The following is a 23,991-nucleotide window of genomic DNA, read 5'->3' on the forward strand; positions in this document are numbered from 1 at the left end:
CGTGTTTCATTTCTGAATGCCTGACTCCCTGAGAATTTCAGCTCATTGCTCACTGCCCAGGAGAACTGGGCAAATTTAGGATTACAACATCACCATATGATCACCCAACAAATGGGGGCCAGGTCTCCAGTGGCAACAGCCCTTTTGCCCAGACCTCCAATGTGCCCCAGACTGCTGTGAAAAGGACACAAGTCCAGCAGAGTCCTGAGCATAAAGCCACAGGTCAGAAGCATATTTCCAAAACTTAAGATGCTTGTTTTTTGTAAGATATGTGCCCTCTTGCACAAGGAGTTGTGGCAGGGACGCCCAAGCCCCCAAAGGTTTGTTTTGACCTTCACTATGCCTCACTGTGGAAAAGACATACACACACACAGACATACACCTTTTATTCACTCAGGGTCACTGTTTCATTAGATTTTGCCCATAGAGGCAGCCAACTCACACTCATAGTTGTGTCTCACTGTGTTGTGTCTCACTGTGTATTTTTAATGCTAAGCGCCCTCTGGTGGCTTACACAAAAATGACACCCAACTGACGGCTAATAAAATTCTTTTTTAAGCTAGCTAAATCTGGCCCTTTAAAGAATATATTAATATACCATTTATCATGATAAATTAAGAAACAAGTACCTGTTTTCTCACTATAACAACCTTCTTCTAATTTGTTAATGATAAAAAACCTTTTTGACAGGATTATGATTTTTTGATTACTGAAGAAAAATGTGAAGGAGTCAGAATGATTTAAAGGGGAAACCCTTAACTGCCAAGTTAGGTTACCAATAGCAGTACAAAAACCTCCTAGTTCAGGATAAGATTTGAATATTCAAGAAGAAAACACTCAACACAAATGTAAGAGAAGTTATCTAGGTTATATTTAAATATCCCATTTCCTCGCAACTGAAATTTCATGTCGTCAGTGATGATGCAGAAGATATGAGAAGTCGTCTGCTGTGGGTGATAGCACCCAAGATCAAGCCACTTGCTCCTGAAGTTCTTAAGATTTTCACAGAGCGCGGTATAGACACGGCAAGTGTGAACATAAATGTGAACCACGTGTCCCGTTGCAGAAGTTGAGAAGGGAGTCTGTAGCAGATGCTCGCGCTCTCCTGAAAGGAGGGCGCCCTGTGACTGTTTGTAAACAGAGACAAAACCGCGCAGGCATTAATCATCATCCACGTCCTCTCCGACCTGTTCAAAGGGTGCCTGACCACACTTTGACCCCTCCTAAGACATTCGTGCGACAGTCCAGAGAGCGGTCGGTGGCAAAGGAGCTTTGTGACATGACTGTTTGAAACACAGTTTATGACCATCAACATCTATTTATATACTTAAATACAGGCACCTAAGTGCCACTGCAAGAAAAATTACATACTAGATTTAATAGAAAATATACAGAAAAGTCAGAGAGGCTGTCTCGTTCAGAACACAAATATGCACGAAAATCCCCAATTCCTTTCCCAGAAGTTACACTCTGCCAGGTGAGTGCCCGTCCTCTCGCACAGAATAAAAGGCGATGCGTTACCTGACAAACTTCATAGAGTAATTTGTACTGCTCCTCTTGCCTCTGCAGGCTGCACAGACTGCATCCCATGTTTAGAGGAACGTCAAAGGAAGGCTTGTCCTCGCCAGCACCCGGCAGAAGCAGCCCCTCAGTGTGCAGGCATGAAGGTGTCCTCAGAGAGCCGCAGGTATGTCAGGCAGCGCCAGCCCTGCACGCTGGCGTTGCTCTCTAAGGCTGAAAACAACTCTCTCCCCTTCCACGCTCCCCTTCCTCCCCTCGAAGCACGCACGCACACACACACAGACACACACCACTCCCTCCTCTGAGTGACTCTGGCAGCTGGATTGTGGTCCAATGCACGCGCTATATATACTGCTGCTCATGCATATTAATCAGCTCTCATTGACTATTCATAACAATGATACAGAAGCTATAATTGCCAACTATGACAGTTGAAATTTCTCTAATTAACAAGCAAGTGCTCCAGTGGTAGGGAATAATAAAAGACACTAACAATTTTGCAAGCCATTTTCTGGCAGTTACAAATAAACATGACTGCATTTTTAGCAAGGTCTCTTAGGATAATCCCTAATGCATTTAAGCTAAATAGAAATTCATTTTTAAATATATCATAAAATTTCTGATGATATAAAATGTATTTAATGCTGCAGATAATGATGGCACATAAACGGGTTTTATGGAATGGACATGTTTTGAATAATGTTCATATAATATTTAGCGCTTTACTAAGTTGCAAGAAAAATCTTCCATGTATGAATAAAATATAAAATTGAAATTGCGAGATATATGCGTGCGTATGCAAAGTACCCAGGGGTTGTAAGGAGAGAGGCTGCCCTAAAGGTGAGCAAGCAGATAATCATTGCTAAAGTGCATTTTCAATTCCCAAAGCAGAAAGGTATTTGTTAAAGGGCTGCTCAGCTAACTGGAAGTAAGAGGCAGCCAGCTTCATGCCACCTCCACAGCTATGTAGATGCTGCGGCTATCTCAGAGCCTGCACCGCTGAGCTAATTTTCACCGGTTACTACAGATCTGTATCTGATAATCCCTATCTGCCTACACGGCATAGCTTTGCCTTGAGTTGTGTGTCAAGAAAGCAGGGACTTGCATCTACACGTGGAAGGTGAGCACAGACAGCATTTAAGAATTTTTGGTCTTTGTTGTATTGCTCCTTGCCTCCCCTTCATTCAGCCTCTGAGTAAGTTTGAAGGCTTTAAAAAAAACTTTGTTTTTATAAACGATCGCCCCACTGCCAGAATGAAATACACAGGTACCATTTTCTCAACCCAACAGCTGATGTTTAAAATTCTCATGATTGCTTCTCCAGCCTTCACCACCCCCCTTCATTTTATAAATGCTGAACTGTCTCATGTCTCCTGTCAAGAGGCATCACGGGGCCTGAAGAATAATGCTGCCTTTCTCTGGGAACTGAGACACACCTGTGACATGAGTCAACCAGTCCCAGTAAAATCCAGCTTGGGCTGGCGCCCAGCAGATACATCAGGTCCCATTTCTCGGACGCAGAAGATGAGGCATGGTGACTTGGCTTGGATCAGCCAACAGCCCTGGCTTGCTGGAGGGGGAGGAAGGGAGCCTTCATCCCAGGCCCTCACCTGGTGTCACCACCTGGGCTGGAGCAGAGAGCTGAGGTATGCCACCAGAAAGGAAGCCACAGATGGAATCGGATAGCAACAGTGACCTCTGATTTGCTTTGATGCTGGGACGGGCCCTATGGATCCATGAGCAAGTTACTAGGACCTCAGTTTCCTAATCTGTAAATACGTATAATACTAACTACCTTGCAGAGTTTTGTTGCAAAGATGTGAGAAAACACAAGCTGCTCAAGCCAAAACCAGAGGTCCTGCTTGTTCACGCCCCTCGCCCATCCCCAGAGCCTTCCCTCAGTAAGCCTGCTCTCTTCTGCTCCACATTAGATCTCGAATCTGTCCACTTCTGTCTGTCGCCCTGGCCCGCCATCCGCTCTCACCTTGATGCGGTCCAGAGCCTCCTGAGGCACTCTCTGCTTCCTCTCTTGCCTACCCACTGATGACCCCCTCCCCCAATTCACTCTTTACAGGGTCGCCAGGTTGGTTGTTACCAAGCAGAAATAGGACCACTTCTTTTGCTTGCTTAAAAACCCTCCAATGACTTCTCACCACACTTGGATTAAAATCAAATTCTTTAGCAGCGCCTCCAATGCCCTGTTAAATCTGGTCCTCGCGTCGATTTCTCCAGCTCCATCATCTCCACGGCTCTGGTGCTCGCCTCACTCCCACCGAGCCACGTCCTTCCTTGGGGCCCTTGCATTTGGGGTTCCCTCTGCCAGAACTGTTCCTCCCCTTCTCCTTTGTAGCCACCCAGCACCCCCATCTCAGCTCAAAGGAAGCCTCCTTAAAAAAGCCTTTGCTGGGCACCTTGTATGAATTTATCTTTCAATCCTCCAAATTACTATGTCATATCATATATCCCATTCATTGGCTTTGCATCACTTTTTAAAATGAGTAACGATCCTGTTCATTTATGCATATTCACTGGCTGTCTCCTTGTAGAAGAACTGCAGCTTCCTGAGGGCAGGGGCTGGGTCTGAATTTCCACCACAGTCCAGCCCCGTGAAGGTGCTCGGGAAACACGTATTCTGTGGCTGGATCAACAGATGCAGGCTGACCCAGCAGTCTCACAAACTCATAAATTCCAGTGCAAACTGGAAGGCGCCACACAGAGAGGAAAACAGCGTGCTTGGGTCCCCACGAAGGACTCATGGTTGCTTTTCCTCCCCCAGACTTGCTGACCTTTAAATTATTTTTTTTCGCAAGGTTGTGTGTTTCACAGTAGCTCTTCTCCAACTTTTTCCCGCACATGCACAAATAAATATAGAAATGGGCCCTAGCTAAATGGATAGGGAATCCATGCAAATCCTGTTACTCCCTGTTAGAAAACTTTCAAATTTCAATCATGAGCCAGGAGAGTGGCTCGTGATTTACCACATACTGCCCTGTACTTCAGAGCAGTGTGCCTCATACTTTTGGGTCTTAGGAACTCTTCACACTCTTAAAAATTGAGAACCCCAAAGGGTTGTCGTTTATGTGGGTTATATCTATCCATATGTATCATGTTAGAAACAATCAGAAATTATAAAATATTTATTCTCTAATTCATTTAAAATAAAAACAAACCTATCACATATTAATATAATATTTTTATGAAAAATTACTGTATTTTCCAAAAAAAAAGAATTTTTTGAGAAGAATGGCATTATTTTATGTTTTCACAAAACTCTTTATGTTGAGCTTAATTGAAGACAACTGGCGTTTCACACTTGCTTCTGTATTTAGTCACATGTGATATCATGTCATAGAGAAGCCTCTAGAAAACTCCACTATACTGTACAGTCATCAAAGAACAAGAGTGAAAGAGGGAAATAACATCTTGATATTTTTATGAAAATAGTTTTGACCTCACACATCCCCTGAAACAGTGTTGAGGACCCCCCTAGGTGCCTGGGTCGCCCTTTGAGAACTGCTGCTTTAGGAGGACACACCAAGGAGCCCATCTCTAAGAGCCTCATGCTTGGGGGTGGGAGGAAGAGTGGAGAGGATACTAATTCAAATTCAACTCGCAGTTGGTTTTCCACCCTCTGATTAATTATGTATTATTTGGAATCAACATTGCAAAACCCTCATGTACCCATTATGCCTAAAACAAGACTTACTAAAGTGATTATCTGCCTTAAAAATACCCTTTACTTTGGAAAATCATCTAGTGCATGTAGAATACAGTTTCATTTTCAAATGTTGCTTTCAGAGTGTGTGTAAGAAACACACAATTGTGTAAAAGGAGGTATACCTGTACTGTGATACACACCAAGGCATTTTACACCGCAGATCCAAGAGGCACAGAAAGTCTGTTAGCGACAGGAAGTTATTTACAACAGAACTGTTTTTGAGAGAACAGCTGTCCCAGTAAAAATGAAAAACTGCTGGCCGCACAAAGGCGCACATTGTTGGATGAAGATGGCTGAACGTCCTTTTCAAGTTAGTAATCACATCATGGGAAAGTGCCTAATAAGCTCTCCAGAGCACACAGCACTCCTCTTGGGCACTCTGCACCATCAGATGCCCACCTCTTCCCGCCTTCATGGAAATGAAAAGTACAGTGCAAAGAAGGGTCACCGAGGAATGCACACGGAGACAGACAGACAGGAGAGGAACACACAGTAAAGACTGAAGGTGCCCAGGGAACATCCTTTATGATCGTTCTTTTAACTTCCGTAAGTCATCAGGGATGCCGCAAGAGTCAGCAGACGGAGACACGGACTTAACGTTCACTTAACTGCGGAATCATCTAACTCAAGCATATTATTTTCAGCACACAGATTCAGGTGTCTATCTGTCTGATACCTGTAATAGGACCTATTTGTTTTTCCCATTGTATAATGAACACAGGTCTCATCAAACTACAGACTTTCAGTCAAACCATATGTTCCTCTGGGAAGAACCATGGCTAAAAAAGGGAAGGACAACTGGACCAAGCAGGAAACAAGTCCATATGGAGCAACGCAGTCCCTTCTGGGGACCAGTACCAGCTAGTCCTAGGCGAGGGATAAATCCCGCCTCCCCCAAGGCCCTGAGAGACCCGCCCACTGGCTCTGCCCTTCCTTGGGTACTTTTTAGCTTTCTTCTGGATCACGCTGATTCACTAACTTGGCTTCTTCCTGGTTCAAATCTCACTCTCACTTCAATTCCTACTGTACACTGTGGCTAGAATCACACACACACACACACACACACACACACACACACAGAGCCAGTAAACCCACTGCTCCCAAGACACAGTCCAAGCTCCGAGCATGTGGATCTGACCCCTCCCCCACCTGCCCCGCCGCTGTCTTCTCTCTGTTGTGCAGAAGCACTTCCTGGGTTAGGTTCCTTCACGCCTCAACGTCTGTGCACATGCTGGACCACCCAACTCCATCGCCTTCAACGTGCTCCTTAAATCTCCCCACCTCTGCCCCAGCGACAGGGACCCTCCTCAGTGCACACTGCGCTTCTGCTGCCTCCTGATGTCACCCTTTACACTGTGTGGTCCTTTTGTGTTTGCATCTCTCTCCTCCTCATTGGAAACGGCTTTTCTGGTGCAAGGACCAGGCCTAATTCAGCGACGTATGTCCCCCCCTCCCCCCCAACCACAGACACTCAATAAATATCCAATGAATAAATTCAGCATCTGATATTTGAGAGCCCACTCTGTACCAGGCACTTTCCTAGGTTCTGAGAATTCAACAGTGACCAAAATGGACAAAGAAGCCTGCTCTCATTTACAAGATCAAGGCCACACACCTGAAAAAAGCACTTTTTACGCCTGCTGTGGTCTGAATGTTTGTGTCCCCTCAAATTCGTATGTTGAAATCCTAATGCCCAATGTGATGGTATTAGGTGGTGGGAACTTTGGGAGATGATGAGGTCATGAGGGTGGAGCCCTCATGAATGGGATTAGTGTTCTTGTAAAACAGGCACCACAGAGCTCCCAGTCCCTTCCACCACGTGATGATACAATGCGAAGTCTGTGACCTAGAAGCAAGCCCTCACCCAACCATGCTGCCACCCTGATCTTGGACTTCCAGCCTCCAGAACTGTGAGCAATAAATTTCTGCTGTTTATAAGCCACAGAGCTTGTGATACTTTGTCACAGCGGCCCAAAGGGACTAAGACAGTACCTTTTGTAGGACAAAAACGGCTCCTACAAGCCCTCCACACCAGTCATGGCCAGAGATTCAAAATCACAATCTGTTGAAGAAACGGTTTAGTAACTTGTAGTTAACCTTCACCTTTGTCAAGGTGACTTCTCAACCACTTGTCTGAACCACATTTAGTGACTTCTTGAACTGATTCTTGAACAAGGAGTAAAAACTGCTAGAAAGCCAAGTGAGGATAAAAACCACAACATAGCAAAGGAAAAAAGCAAGATGTCAGAACACACACAAAAAAAGTAAGGCGAGCTGAAAAAATACATAATAGCAGCTATGAGTGCAGTTTTGTTTCTGAAAAGCTACATAAGCTCAGAACATCTGCTTAGGACCTTAAATCGCACTTTTAAAAATGAAAGGATATTCTTCCCTTGCCAAATTAATTGAGGTGCTGCTGTCTTGAGGGCATTTTCTCTGGGCTCCAGGTAGCTGATGAACACTCTGGCTGCTGGGGACTGACAGCTCGCTCTTTTCACTTGAAGCGGTTTGGAGAGAAGGCACACGCTGAGCCCTGGGAGGGAGCAGAGTAAGAGAAGGGGGGAGGGCAGCCTGCTGCGCTCTTGCCACGGCTGCCATTCAAACACCACGGGGGCGCTCGAGCATCAGTCTCCAAGAGTTGCTCAATGAACCAAGAAACAGCTGCTGGACAAGGATGCAGCACGAGCAACAGGGATCGGTCATGGGGAGGCCGGAATACGGGCATCTATGTTGAAGGCAGCCAGTGGGAAAGGGCTCCAACAGGCCTTGACTTCAACAGAAATTTCAAGTTTTCTGATGGGCTTGAAGCCTTGGGGACACCCATGTAGATGCTTTCATTCCTTGGCAGTGCCACAGTACGTTGTGTGTTTCTGAGGTGCCACTGCCTCTTCCTGCCATTGGCAGTAAGTGCGTGCCTCCATTTCCCCAACTAGACTTGAAATTCCTTCAGGGTGGATTCCTGAATGAGTCATCTCTGTGAACCCTGAAATGCTGAGAACAATACCCAACTCCAAGGATGCCCTCACTAAATGGGATGAACCAGTGTGAGTTCCTCATGGAAGTGAGGGAGCACACTGATCCTGGCTCGGGATTTGAGGGGGCCAGAGAGGGGTGGTGGGTCAGCTCAGTCCAGCCCATCAGAACAACTTGCAGAGTGTGGGAAATTCACAGCCTCTTGGGAACTTGGTTTCCCCACCTTCCAGTGCAGCACCCCCAGAGTTGTTGGGGGTAGGGTTAATGAAATGAGATAAAGCCTGTGAAAGTTCTGGGAACACAGCCTGTAGGTATGCAATAAACCAAAAGAAAAGTGACAAACTTGGGGGACGCAAAGGCCCTTCCACCACGTTCCAGTGCAGGGTCAGCAAACTTTTACCATAGGGGCCAGATAGTGAATATTCTATATTTTGTGGGCCAAGAGGCAAAATCAAGAATACTATGTCCGAACTTATATATAACAACCATTTAAAAATGTAAAAACATTCTTAGTTTACAGGCTGTACCAAAACAGGCTGCGGGCTGGGTTTGGCCTGCAGACCCACAATTTGCCGACCAGGCTATCATACACTGAGCAGAGTCTTTTTTTTTTTTTTTTTTTGTGAGGAAGATCAGCCCTGAGCTAACATCCATGCCAATCCTCCTCTTTTTGCTGAGGAAGACCAGCTCTGAGCTAACATCTATTACCAATCCTCCTCCTCCCCCCCCCAGCCCCCGTAGATAGTTGTACGTCATAGTCGCACGTCCTTCTAGTTGCTGTATGTGGGACACGGCCTCAGCATGGCCGGAGAAGCGGTGCCTCGGTGCACGCCCGGGATCCAAACCCGGGCCGCCAGTAGCGGAGCGCGCGCACTTAACCGCTAAGCCACGGGGCCGGCCCCTGAGCAGAGTCCTTTGATACTCAGTGACAACGCGATCAGATGGTGACCCCTCTCATCCCTATTTTATGCAGGAGAAACTAAGGCTCAGGCAGGCAAAGTAATCTACCCAAGAGCACACTGCCAGCGAATGGCACAGATGAGATCAAAATTCAGACCGGGTAACCACAAAGCGAGTGAGCTGCTGTGTGTCCGTTTGTTTGCTAAGACCTCACACTTTCATTAGGAACACTGGTGCATGAAAACAGGCTTTAAAAGCTGGCTCCTTGTTGGGAAATGGCAGCAGCTGCTAAAGAAAACAACCTAAGAAACACAACGTACACATGATCCTGATCAACATGCAACGTCCGTCAGTAATTGGCCTGCTGCACAGGACAAGGCATGGCTTGCTGAAACGGGGATGTGTTCCTATCTCACTCTGGATATTCTTTTTCTTTTTCATATTTACAGCCACCCACCAGCCTGCCTCCAGGCGTCCCTGCCGAGTCTGGGGGATTTGAAGCATCTCACATCCCCCCGTAACCTCTGCCCACGTAAATGTGATGAACACATCAGAGGCTTCATTCTGAACAGCAGGTGAAAGTGACAAATATTGTAGTTCTATGACCCCAGCCAGGCTCCCAGCAACTTTGGGGGTTATCTCCGAGTTGCCGGGAACCTTGTGGGTCTGCTCCAACCACTGGACGTGGGATTCCACCCGACAGCAGGAAAGAAAATTCGAGGAGTCCAGGTGGGAGAGATGGGAGAACAGGAGATGTGACAAAAAGAGCCATGTGAATCCGGAGACCAAGGAGAAGGGGAAGATGACTGGGGCGGGCATCAGGACAGGATCTGGGGAATTAAAATGGGGCCATGTACATCTTCAATGTCCCTGATGGCTTAAGCCAGGCTTAGCTGTGAGGAGCGAGAAGAAAAGCAAGCACCAGCACATAACAGCCAGGATGAAGAAAACTCGGGAAGATCTGGAACTGGAGCTGAGGGACACGTGAAAACGGCACCAATCATGTTATCATGGATTCAGGGAAATGACGAGAACAACAGGCCAGAAAAAAATGTATGTACAGGGACAACTGAATATTACAAAACCTTAGAGGGACTGAGGAGGAGATGTAATCTCATCTCATCAAGTTAAAATTAAGCTAGAGATCACAAACTGTATGCTGGACCAGTGCAGCATCTTCAAAATTTTGTATTAGGTACGAATTTAATAAACTAGGAGCTTTCACCTAAAATGTACAGATTTTTTTTTTTTTTTTAACATCTTTTGCTAAATTCCCACGATCTGGCATACGGGGCCTTGCATTGCTATGTGACAAACATAAGCAGGTGCAGAGTAAAGGCTGTCCCCTTGAGATGGGGGATGTGGTGTCCTTACTGGCCAGTGTAAGCTAGAGTACACCAAGGCACCCAGGTCCCTGTGGTGTTGGTTATATATTAAAATATGAAATATGCGAGTCTCGGCGTAAGACCACAGGAGATGACAGGCCAGGCTTCTCAAGCCCGCCTCCACCCGTGGGGAGGCAGTGCCCATCAAGGCTGGGTCTCCCGTGAGCTCATTCCATGAGGGGGCGTGGGAACCAGGCTGCTCCCAGCTCACCAGCTCCAGCCCAGGGGTGGTAGAAGGAGAGCAGCAGTGGGAGTCAGTGCCATCAGTGGAAATAAAAGCCTCACTTCATACTTTCACGTACTGATTCACACCTCCTTATTAATCACCTACTGTGAGCCAGACACTGTTGTTTAGTGATCAACAAGACACACAAAATCCCTGCCCTCATGCAATAGCCACCCTGCATCTGACCTGTGGCCACCCAGGACTACCACTGCTCTGGCTAAGTTCACTGATGGCTTCCTAGTTGTCAAACTCCAACAGTCCCTGAGTCCTTGGCCTGGGTAACTTTTCTGCAGCATCACTCCACTTGCGGTCTTCCCATGTCTGCATTTGTGCATTCCAAACTTCCAGCCATAGGGAACTGCCATGATTTTTGATGTATGGCTTCAACACTATTTACTTGATATTTTTCTTTAAAGCTACTCACTTGGTTTTATTTAAATAAATGTATTTTAAAAGGTAATTTAATCCTTACTGTAAATAGGAAATCATTATCACTTGCTAGGTATAGAAAATTACTATAAAAATAATCACATGAATTTCAAAATAAAATAAGGGTTTATTCCCATACTATGTAAGTTCTTCTGATACCCTATCACGTTTAACATATTGTTTGGAGTGAACATCCACTTGGCACTGAATTTCAGCCTCACCGCGACCTTGCCAACACCTGACTTGCAGCCTTCTCTATCTCCCCCTACCCCTCCTTTCTGATGGACATCCCCAATCCCTTCACTCCATTACACTTTTATTGAGCCTACTAGCACTAACTGGAATACCCTCTGCACACTCCTTTGCTTATTGAAATTTGAACTCCATCCTTCCAATCCCATAATATCGAAGCCAACCCCAATTTCACCCGTCAGAATTCATCTCTAGTTCCTAGGTGCTCTGCCAGAGCATGTGCTATAATCTGCACTGTGCTAGCTTTTCGGGGACATGCCTGTCTCCCCAACCATTCAACTCAAGCTGGCAAACGTTATGCTAAGTGCTTGGGACAGAATGGTGACCGTGACCAGCTTCTTCATTCTCAGAGGAAAGCTACAAGTTCCTGAAGACAGAAACCCCACAGGGTTTATGACCAATAAATAGCTTCATTACAGTGATTAATCAATAAGCAAGTATTTACTGAGCATCTGTGCTACACATCGTACCAGGAACACAGAAAAATTGTAAAACCTTGTCTCTGTACTCAGGGAGCTTAACAACCTCTTCTGGGAGACAGGACTGAATTGTAAAGGGAGGAAAGGGGAAGTCAGCACTGCGGAGAGCAGAGGTAGAGGAGAGTGAGGAACAGGCCTCCTAATAACCTCAAAGAGATAACTACAACAAAGCTCCTTGGGGCCATGGAGTGATTACTTCAGCCTCTATGGAGCAGGCGTGATTTGAGCTGGTTGTTGCAAGATGGAAGGAATTTAGACATACGGGGAAAAGAATCCAGGTGGAGCCACATGTGAGGAAAAGCCCGAGGGACAACTTCTCGACTGGAGATGAAGCTGGGAACCTGGGCTGCAGTGCCCAGGAAAGGTAAGCCCACGGTCTTGAAGGCAGATGAATGACAGGACAGAAGGGATGTCTGAGAAAGTGGCCTGGGATTGGTGTGTCTGCTCGTGTGAAGGGGGAAGGTATAACATGGCGAGGGGGTGACACTAGGGTAGAGGCAAGGAGTGGAGAGAAGGAGCCCAAGTCCAAACTCAGAACTGGGCATCCCAATCGGCAAATGACTTTGGTGGATGTTCAGGCTGAATGACAGCCACGAGTGGATCTGGAAAATGCAGCTTGTCTTTTTCATTCTTGGCCAGATTCTAGGATTCAGGACATGCCCCTGTAGTAGACTGTCCTTTCCCACAGCGCGTAATTAAGCCATGGGCTACTGGACTGCTCACATTGGAAGGAGCTTGGAGGACAGGAGGAGCATGAGCTGGATGGACAGCTTAGGCACTAAGGGGAAGCTAGTTCAATATTTTAAAATCACTCTGAACATAAACAAGTTGTTGTGATGAAGAGACTTACTTGAGGAAAAGAAAAAAACCACTGCAAAGTGAGGCTTCCTAATTCACCGGTACCTATAAGGCTCATGCGCTATCAAGTCTGAAATTACTTATCAACCTTCTATCCTGGATTTACTTTCTATCTAAAACAGCACTTCAGAGAATAAATAAGTAAACACTATTATGACCAATGGTTTGTGTTAAGAGAAAAATGTTCTCACAAACGGTAATACTAATTTTTTAACATTCTCTGGGAAAATACAACAACTCGATATACTTGAGACCCGGCTAAGAACTATTGACATTGTCTTTAATCTATAAAACTGATAGATGTGTGCTCAAAAGCTAATCAAGCTCCCTCTAATACAAATGGGGGGAAGTAAAACACTAGATCACAGGCTGCCCTCACGCTTCGGCTTCCGGTCTTATGGGCAGAGCCCAAGGGCAGGGAAAATTGAAGTGATTTAAAATAGGATATATCTGATATTAGTGGGCTTGCTGAAGCAAAACAGTAATATCGGAGACACACAAAGGTGTAAACCCATTAAGGTGCATCCAAATGTGCTGATGCCTGGACCTCAGCATCTTTCAGGTGATCCGCCCACAGGAGAGGCAGATGCGTGCTGGGGAATATCAACAAGAAAGCCGCCAAGTGGGTGCTCTGAAACCACAATTTATTTTATGGGATGAACTGAGGAGCGCTAACAGCTTCTTGCACTCTACACCTTTCACTGCAGAGGTGTCCCCATCAGCACTCTGAGTTCTGCCCAACATTTTTCTGTGCCGATCTGCCACGACCTACTTTAGGGCAAGGCATTTTATTACAGGAAAAGGAACAAATACACGGTTACGTAGACAGCGAGCATTTCTTCAAAGCTTTATGTAGACAAAGCATTCCAGTGAGTGAAGCTGGAGGATACCAGGCTGCTTCTGGTGACACGAAACCTCTCTGACTTTAGGAAGAAGGGTTATCCAGAGTGCACAGAAGAATGGAGGGTCAAGCACCTCTTCTGCTCAGCTCCTTGTTGAAAATACTGAATTGTACTGCATCACACCAGTCAGCTTTATTTGTCTTGCCCTCTTGAGTTGTGTCTTCAGTGTTCCCCAGGTCAACAGTGCCAGGCGGGGCTGCCTCCCAGTCCCCGCCTTCTCTCACTTTGTTTATTCCCAGCTTGCTCCAGCTCTCTGGTGACAGAAAACAGTAAGGAAGGATTCCTGACTGATTCAGACTGATGTGGGCCGAACCTTCATGGTTTCTTGCCAATCTCTTGAAAATACACATATTTCTGCAATCCCTGTATTTGTTTCTCTGTTGACTTCCCTCTCCAAATTATTTGCATTGGTGGAGAAGCAAACTTTGTGCCCCTTAAACCACACATCCTTGCCCTATCCTCCCAGCATTATTCCGCTCCCCTAGTTTATACAAGAAATGGAGGCCCCTCTCCCTCTGAACTCAGGCTCTCTGTACTTACAGCAGTGGTCTCCCAGACTATCATCCCTCTCACTGTGCTATCTATCCTAGCCCCCTGCTGCCCCTCCCCAGGCCTACAGAGGATTCCCCAGCCTGAAGACTCTCAAGCCTGCCATCCCCCAATCTATCCTTCTCCTTCCATTCACTGCCATACTTCTTGATAGAGGATCTACATGTACCGTCTCTTCTTTCTCACCTCAACACTATATGGTTTTGAGGGTTTCTCCTCAACCCTTCCTCCCACAACCAAACATACTCCACTAAAACCATCCCATCTAGGGTGACAATGACCTCTCACCTGTCACAGCCAAGAGCCTTTTGTAAGTCCTTAATTCAAACTAAGTAGGAGGACAGAGAGATCCATAGTCTAAGCTTCACTTCCATCAACTTGAGCGATAATTAAGTTGTACTCCAAAAAGACTGGGGGCCTGTGGCCAAGATCATCCAGCTACTTAGTGGCAGAACTGAGACGTGGCCCCAGCCTTCTGGCCGCCATGTTAATGTTCTTTTTCCTAAATGTTACCACCTGCCCTCTAAGGTCTGACCCTGTTGATCATCCTCTCCTTCTTAACTCCTCCTTAGTCTTTCTGATAGTATATATTCCTGATCTCCAGGGATCCCTCTGGTGACTCGTGCTGGTTTCTCTTCTTCCTCATACCTTCTAAATGAACGTGGATACCCTCCAAATGTCATAGCCTTCCCAGTAGTAAGCAGAATATTTAGCAAAGATATTCATTTCCCCCTTCCTGCTTCTCTTCTGTCTTTATGTAGATGAGAGTTCAACATATTAGAAATGCCTTCTGACATGTAAAATTATCCTTCCCTTTCATCACCCACAAATAAGCACCTACCATGAGAGAGTCAACAGAATGGAGTGATGAGTCAGGGATCTGGGCTCAGACTGTCTAATTTCAAATCCCAGCTCAGCCTCTTTAGCACATGACATTGGGACTTGCCAAGTTTCTTCCTAGGTCTCCATTTCCTCATCTAACCACATAGGATTGTTGTGAAGACTAATGAGAAAGCTTTTTTGAATTACTCAGTCGAGTGACTGGCTCAACAGCATTCATGTAAATGCTCAGCAGATTTTGTTTTTTTCTTTTTACTTAAATTTTCATTATTAATGTCTGCCAGATACGATGCTAAGCCCTGGTTTCTTCTCTTGAGTAGCTCAGCACCTGTAAGGCCCACAATGGCGCAATCAACTTTAGATGTGCTATGACAGACGTATGCAGAGGTAGTGTAGGGAGAAAGGAGTGAAGAGTTCATTTTACTTAGCACGTCAGGAAAAACTTCACTTGAAGAGTTGAGCATTGATCTAAATCTTGTTTTCCCTCCTGGGAATTAAGCTCCTTCATGGACCACATGCAAACTTTATGTAAAAGGAAGCTTTTACATGAAAGGGCAATATCGTGGTAAGGAAAAAAACCCAAAACATTTAGAACAGAATTACTCAGACTTTGGGGTGCATCAGAATCTCCCCTCCTGGGGGGTGAGGTGTTGGCATCTGTTAAATGCAGGTTCCTAAGCTCCACCCGAAGAGGCAACCATTCAGTAGGCCTGGGCACCCTTGTTTTTCATGCAGGTGGTCCATGAATCGTACGATGAGTATCCTGATTGTGAGGAAGAGTGGATGTGATGATGGAGATGAACCAAAGTAACTTCTAATGATCATTACATGCCTGCTCTTGTCTCTTCCTAGGAGTGACCTCTGTGGCTTGGGTGGCAAATATGCTTCTGGATTCAGAAGGAAAAAGCTGCATTTTGCAAATGTCATCGTGTAGTAAACAGTTACCTACTTTGTTTGAGGAAGCGCTCCCTGTGGCCTTCCACTCCTGCCTGGTCTCTTCTCCAGAAGGAAACAAGTTCACATTTCCCCGCTGAATTCTAGCTACCAGTGGTGGGCAAGATACACAGGCCAAAATAATTCACAGCCACCCCCTGCAGGCATTCACGATATCTAACACGTCAAGCCAGAGGAGCCCTGGAAACACCTGGTAGGATACATCCACACCTGCAGAACCAAAATCAGAACAATCACCTTCATATTTAAAACTAATCACCATGACTGCCACTACCAGCTTCCAGTGCTATTAAGAACCTTCGCTTTCTCGCTGCAATGTGCTGTGTGGTGTGGCTGGGGTCATAAGGATGATTTTCATGGGCCTTTGAACTTCCAATTCTTGTATGTTTCTTTGAGTTTCATTTGAAGCCCGGTGGTTGAAAGACACGGGGAAGAAATCACGGATAATTAAAGCTTAAAATATTCTCATTTCATAGTGGGGCTAACAAGTGAAACTACAAGTAATGATGTAATCCAACTTGTCAGAAAGGAAAATGAAAAGAGGAGACAGAAGGCAGGACAGAGCCTTGGGACTCGCATGCCATGTCATCTTCTAATTAACTAACTGATCCTTTAAACTGTCAAACTCGGAGAGGAACTCCATGACCTGGTGTCTGATTAATATTCATATCTGGGCACTGGATGCTCTGATTGAGGTCCCAGTGGTTGTAGTTAAACATCAGTCTTTAAAAAAGACAGAGAGAAATAAAAACCTGCCTGGCCAGCCAAAGTCTCCAGGTTTTACATTCATAGGGAAATGAGAAAAGGCCACCCCGAAGTCCATAATCCACAGCAAGAGCAAATCCTCCACGGATGCATATTGATTTCTGAATCATGATGAGGACTTGTATATTGAAAAAATAATTATTTTGCTTCTTTCTACTGGCAGCCTCATTGTTAATCGCACCCCGTGCCTCACTGTTAAAGAAGCGAAGTGTAAAACTATAGAGCATTCCGTAACATAATCAAGATTTAATTCCAAACAAAAATAAGTGAATATGTAATTTAATCGAAGCAAGCTAGAATCGATCATTTAGTTCAACTATAGTAAGTGGCAACCTGGACTTTTACTCTTATGGCACAGGCTGCAAAAGAATATGTTCCCTCCCCTATACTGCCTTCCCTTGACTACAACATGTTTTGGTCCAGGGTGTCAGAAGTGCCTGTTCTCTCTCCCAGCCGTCAACAGTCTCGCAGGTCACCCTGTGGGTTGCTTCTCTGGAAGACAGTGACACGAGGATGGGCCCTTCAGAGGCACGAGACCGACCAGGCACTTTCCTTCATTCTCAGTTCACATTTTATTAATTAAAGACCTTCAAAGGAAGAAAATAATTCAATCCAGTTCCACTATGAGTTCTAACAACATTGGCTTTTAGAAAATATTTCCCAAGTTATCATTTGAGCCTTACTTCTCATGGTGTAAGTCCACCTACATTACTCTATCCTGGAGTGAGATGCCACATATCCCGAAAACCTTCTCCATACCAATTCTTCTTTATCCTATAGAGCTTATTAAACATTCTCAAGCCCTTGCTAAACTTACCACTAAGCTATTTCAACTCATATTAAAAATGGGTGACACTGCTAATGAATGCACAGATTGGGATCATAATTCACATGCACACTGAATACAAATGGTGTGGAACAGCTAGACTCAAGCTGACCAATTCAACCAACAGATACTGAGGCCTACCATGTAATCAGATATATTAATAAATCACAGTTAATTTCCTTTTTTTTGAGGCTGGGGAGAGGACATACCACACATACTAATCAATACATTTTTAATAAAGGAATAGCCTACTCCTAATAAATAAGTATATACATTCCAAAGGACTTGTAGGATTTTGCAGATTGAGGAGAAACTCATGTTGGTTCAGGGTACAAGTTTAAATTCCAGAAGGCATTTATGTACTTCTGTGACCTAGACTAGGAGAAGGATAAAAAGCCATCCAACAGCACCAAGATTATTCTGGCTGGGTCACGCCCACCTGTGCAAGATCAGAACTAAAGGACTAAAGAGGCAAGACTGGCTGATGCCACCCATTAGGAGCCTTAGTTCTCTTAGCCCCTCTGGATGAGACCGTCATGATTCATGGTCAAAATCGTTCTTCCCCCTGATAATTATTTCTAGGATGACTTGGAACATTTCTCATGCTCTTAAAAAAAACCTGACACACTCCAACTTCACACCTGCCCACCTCTACTTGGAGTTAGGCCGTCGGGGAGACCTACCGTCAAGCCCGACCTGTGAACTCCACGTCGGGAGGAACCCACGACCACAGCAGGGAGAGACCCAACGTCTCACTTCAGGAGCCAATGCACATGTCAACGCACTGCTTGCCAGATGATGGCCTGCGCTGTGTTCCTCGGAGCTGCAAATACTTCTTGGGGTGGGGAGCAGACTCCAGGGACACTGAAACTGGCTCAAACCACAGGCAATAAAGTAATTACTGGTGTCATTCAGGGCAAGCGCAGTAAAAAATAATTGCTCTCAAATTTTTACTGCTAATGAATGATTGATACAGTCAATATTTGTGTTGTTAGGAGTGGATATGTGTGTGTGTGAGAGAGAGGGGGAGGGGGAGAGGGAGAGGGAGAGGGAGAGGGAGAGGGAGAGGGAGAGGGAGAGGGAGAGGGAGAGGGAGAGGGAGAGCGAGAGGGACCAAGAGGAAGAGAGTCTTTGGATGCAAATACCCAAACCAGTCTATCAGCCTGGGTAACAACTCTGAACCACCAGACCACAAATGCTGAATATGTTGACTTTAAATGTCTACAGGGAACATATGCCATGGATCAAAGAACACACTGATTAATCCAACAGAGACCAAAGTCTGTCACTTTGGTCATGGTGCAAAGATGCGCCAAACAGGGTCACTAAAAAGAGTAAATAAATGGGAGAAAAATATCAAAGCAAGATTGGTTTCAAAGAGGGGCTGAGCTGCTGACCACGTGTCTAAATGCGACTTGACTTGATTAGGTAAATATCTCTCCTTCTCCAGCACATCTGCCCACTTGTGTGAAAGCAGTGTTTCCCTTTTCTTAAAACAACTCCCAGGCCCTCGTCCGGGCTCAGGGCGGGCACGCGGGTGGGGGCGCGGAGGTGGTGCACGCGAAGTTCCTGGAGCTCGCCCCTCGCGGCGGGAGTGGAGGGCATTGGGCGCCTCGGGAGGTGGCACCGCCCCTCCCGTGGGCACAAGCCGGTTGGGGGCGGCGGGAGCCGAGCGGGGCCAGTCGCGCCCGGCAGCGTGCACAGGCGTGGACGTGCCCGGGGTCGGCCGCGTGTAGCGCGAGAGGAACTGCGCCCAGACGCAGCAGGTAATTGCTGCCATGGAAACACAACTGTCTAATGGACCAACTTGCAATAACACAGCCAATGGTCCAACCACCATCAACAACAACTGCTCGTCACCAGTTGACTCTGGGAACACAGAGGACAGCAAGACCAACTTAATAGTCAACTACCTTCCTCAGAACATGACACAGGAGGAGCTCAAGAGTCTTTTTGGGAGCATCGGTGAGATCGAGTCCTGTAAGCTTGTAAGAGACAAAATAACAGGGCAGAGCTTGGGATATGGCTTTGTGAACTACATTGACCTTAAGGATGCAGAAAAAGCTATCAACACCCTGAATGGATTGAGACTTCAAACCAAAACAATAAAAGTTTCCTACGCTCGCCCAAGTTCAGCTTCTATCAGAGATGCAAATTTGTATGTCAGCGGACTTCCGAAAACAATGACCCAGAAGGAGTTGGAACAGCTTTTTTCACAATATGGACGCATTATTACTTCTCGAATTCTTGTTGACCAGGTCACTGGCATATCAAGGGGTGTAGGGTTTATCCGATTTGACAAGCGGATTGAGGCAGAAGAAGCTATCAAAGGCCTAAATGGCCAGAAGCCTCCTGGTGCCACAGAGCCAATCACTGTAAAGTTTGCTAATAATCCAAGCCAAAAAACCAATCAGGCCATCCTCTCCCAGCTGTACCAGTCTCCAAACAGAAGGTATCCAGGACCTCTAGCTCAGCAGGCACAGCGTTTTAGTAGGTTTTCTCCAATGACCATTGATGGAATGACCAGTTTGGCTGGAATTAATATCCCTGGGCACCCCGGAACAGGGTGGTGTATTTTTGTGTACAACCTGGCTCCTGATGCAGATGAGAGTATCCTCTGGCAGATGTTTGGGCCTTTTGGAGCTGTCACCAATGTGAAGGTCATCCGTGACTTTAACACCAATAAATGCAAAGGTTTTGGATTTGTGACTATGACAAACTATGATGAGGCTGCCATGGCGATAGCTAGCCTCAATGGATACCGTCTGGGAGACAGAGTCCTGCAGGTCTCCTTTAAGACAAACAAAACGCACAAAGCCTAAAGAGCTCTTGTCCTCAGTCCATTTATATATGAAAACTATACAACAAAGGCAAGTTAAGAGAAACTTTATACATTAGTAAATGTCTTTGTAAGTCAGTGTTGAGATGGGGATAATACGACTACTTAGCATCCTAAGAAATATGTGAGATTTTTATTGCTAGTATTTGAATTAAAACTTCTTAAATATCTTTTATGTTTGAATATGGACAAGAGGTACAGGGTTTTTACCTGTCACATTGCATTCTATTGCCTTCTTTGAAGAAGGTGGACCTTTTAAAGTGTTTCAGCTAAGGGAAGACATTTCTTTTCTTTTTACATAACTGCCTTGAACCTGTGAGTAAATATTGAGGCTTTGTGTTGTAATTCTTCAGTTGGTTGTGTCTTTTTTTCCCCCTTTTTTTTTTCTTTTCCGATTAGCTTTGTGTTTGGTTTACATTTAAAGCATTGCTGTTATGTCTAAGAAAAGTATTTTGAAGTTTACATTTTATTTATGAAGTTGAAAACAGTATTTATTTTGTAATTATGATTTGGGTTGGGGAAGGGGGGGGCTACATTATAAACGCTTATTGTAAGAATACTGGAGAACTTTTCGTAAAGCAGTACCTTGCCAAAGAGATAAGAGCCTCTTTGATGTGGGTTTAAAAAAAGCATCTATTTTTATAAAAAAGAAAATTTGGAGAAACTTTTTACTGGTCCTGGAACAAATATTTTGACTTGAATACTTTGAGAAATCTCTTCATATGACACCTAGTGAGCTTTTAAAATTTACCAGGAAATTTGCAGCGGTTGGAAAATTTAGAAAGATTTATGATGTAGAAAATACTTTTGAGATCTTTGTATGAAAGGAGTAGAATCAATGGGGGAAACACTGCTGGTTTTGTTTTTGTCATCACCAGTGGAGCGTCTGATTATCCTGGTTATTATGTGATAGGTGGCTCACAGTGATTTGTGATTTTGAAACAAAAAAAAATTTACAAAAGAATATATAAGAGCAGGCAAGAAATTTAAATTACCAAGAGATGGGGGAAAAAAAATCTGTTCTTCCTAAAGAAATCCCTTCAGATAGAGCTCATGGTGTTTAGTGATGTACTTGCAGTATTGTTTGAAGAATTGTTTTGTCTTAAGGAGAAAAGATGTTGCACAGGATTTGTACTGCAGCAAATCGGCAAAAGTGACCTGAGTTGGATATATTTGAAGGTATTTTGAAAGTTACGTTCAAGGCTAACACCTGAGCTGTGTGTAATGTAAATAAGACCTTGTGTTTATGAACCTTTCAGCTAATTTGATTTTTTTTTTCCCTTACATGCCAAGTGATGTTCAGGTTTTGAATGTTTTTGTATCAGTTTTTTCCTTTGTAAATGGCATTAACATTGTTACTTGAGGTCTTGCTTAATCACTTTTGTTGTCCTGAGGACTTGAATTTACAGTGCATCAGATTTGTTGCTAATTTTGTCTGTAGATAGTCTAGCTTCAGCTGTTTATGGTGATGCTACATTTTCGTTTATAAATATGTTTGTGGTAAAAAAAAAAAAAAAATGAGTATAACCATAGGTTTTGAACAAATTTCCTTACATTTTTCATACAAAAATCATAAATATCTGTATGCTATTGAAATTTAACTTTGTATGATGCTTAAACCACTATTTGGGGAAATAATAAAATAAGTCTTTACCATGTATGAAAGAAATTTTAAAAAATACAAAATATTTTCTGATTAGCATCTAGCTTATAATAAATTTTCAAAAAAGCTGAAGGCAAAAATGCCTTCATCAGGATGCACTGAGAACTATATAGTTACGTCCTGCTTTTTGTATAAACTGAGATGCTCACATGCTTCCCCTTAGAACAGGCAATGTGCTATGCATAACGTAGTTGTACATTATCTTTGGTTGCGTTGAGTTTTATTTTTTATCATTTAAAATTGTAGTTATAAAATTTTTCAGTATAGTACAGTACATATACTGTGAGGCGCGTGCTAAAGTGAATAAGCGAGTTTTCATGCTGACCCACTCAATGCTATTCAGAAATCAATTGGCTTAGCACTTTCTCATATCCTTAGGTGCATTTAGATTGTCAGTTAACCTTCTGCGTTTAAAAAAAATAATAAAAAAAACAAAATAAGTGTATATACTTAAAAAAAAATAAGGTTTCCCTCATGGGAAAACAGCGGCTACATGCTTCTTTCCTATACTACTGTAGCAAACCAAGGCATTGATGAGAGGGCATGCAAATTGTGCTTCACTTTACAGTGTTTATCAGAGCACTTAATAAAATGTAAGGCTGGTATTTATTTGAAGTTGTACAGTATGACTTAATTCACATCTGTTGGAATAGAAAATATATTCTGTTGAGTATTTAAGAGGCTGTACATGTTTTCTTTTGTGTTTGGATTCTTTGTACTTTTCCATGTTCAGTACATCAATAAACAAAGTTGAAGGGAAAAAAAAAAACAAAAAAACAAACAAAAAAAACAACTCCCAGCTTGCTGACACCAGGTAGCTCTCCCTCACACCGTAATCCACTCCACATTACATGAGGTCATCAGCTGAATCCCACAGACACTCTAGCTTCTCATCACACACACAGCCCTATAAACACAGATGTAAAGATAACTCTGCTCATGTTGTATACTGGGAAGTCAGTTCTCATAAGTAATAGGAATCCATCGCTAGCATGAACAGGGAACACAGAGAGAAAATTGTGAGAGCCAAACACAACTGGAAATAAGCTGCCATGTCTTTATGGGCCAGTTAGCTTGGCTGGTTAGGACACGGATGCAGCTGAGGCTGCGGTGGTAAGCCTGACTCCCTTGTGAAGAGGACAAATGGCCTCATGGCTACAGAATGAATCCTTAATCTCTACCCATTATCCCACAAATACACACTCTTGGGGTGGGGGTGGGGCGCACAACTAAAACAAAGACATAGTCAATATGGTAGGTTAGCAGCGGGGTCCTCAGTAGAGGTGGGGTGGGACGGGTGGATTTAGACTTGAGCAACAAATACATTTCTTTTCTCTGCCACCAACATGATGACAATCATTTGTTATTTTCTCCCAAGAAACCACAAAATATCTGCCACACAGTTCTCCAAAACTAAAATTACCCAATACACTTTGGGTAATTTTATTTAAATGTGCTTCTCTCTAATTTCACTGAGGGCAGAGCCAGGTGCTGGGAACTCTATGCTCATAGGGAACAAAATCTAAGGTCAAGTCAGCTCTGGCTGGGACAGGCTTCTAGGAGCATCCCACCACCATCCCAACTGGTGTTACCATTCATGCATTGATTTAATACTTGGAATTCCAAAGCATAGGCATTTCCTTTCAGCTCTCTTTGTGGGGCACCATATTTTACTTGGTTTCAAGTTCTGATTTACCCCAATGCTCACAAACCAGGCTAACATTTTACTAAAAGGATACGGTTGAATAATTTTATAAGTTATTCATGAGGTAACCACTGGTGGCGACAAAGCAAGCTTTCCAAAGGAAATTCTTTTTAACTGGCCACATATCTGTTTTTTTGGAAGTCCACTGCAGTCGTCCTTAACGTGTTCTTCTGCATAATTTATCGAGCAGCTGTCAAACATGCATGT

At 44.3% G+C, this 23,991-nt stretch overlaps 1 protein-coding gene, 1 long non-coding RNA gene and 1 pseudogene across 2 annotated transcripts in view; 2 read left to right on the plus strand and 1 right to left on the minus strand.

Annotated features, from left to right (window-relative positions):
* Positions 1-23,991, plus strand: part of LOC147917076 (uncharacterized) — a 323,483-nt gene that overhangs the window by 288,521 nt on the left and 10,971 nt on the right. The window contains exon 3 of the long non-coding RNA XR_015552247.1: positions 1,570-1,687. This is a non-coding gene — a long non-coding RNA (uncharacterized LOC147917076). The remainder of the gene's footprint in view (positions 1-1,569; positions 1,688-23,991) is intronic.
* Positions 1-23,991, minus strand: part of PDZRN3 (PDZ domain containing ring finger 3) — a 235,348-nt gene that overhangs the window by 50,031 nt on the left and 161,326 nt on the right.
* Positions 19,279-20,540, plus strand: LOC147917077 (ELAV-like protein 2 pseudogene; annotated as a pseudogene).

Source organism: Ceratotherium simum, chromosome 5 (assembly GCF_057802395.1).
Source record: "Ceratotherium simum simum isolate JZ-2026a chromosome 5, ASM5780239v1, whole genome shotgun sequence".
In the NCBI taxonomy this organism is placed as follows: domain Eukaryota; kingdom Metazoa; phylum Chordata; class Mammalia; order Perissodactyla; family Rhinocerotidae; genus Ceratotherium; species Ceratotherium simum.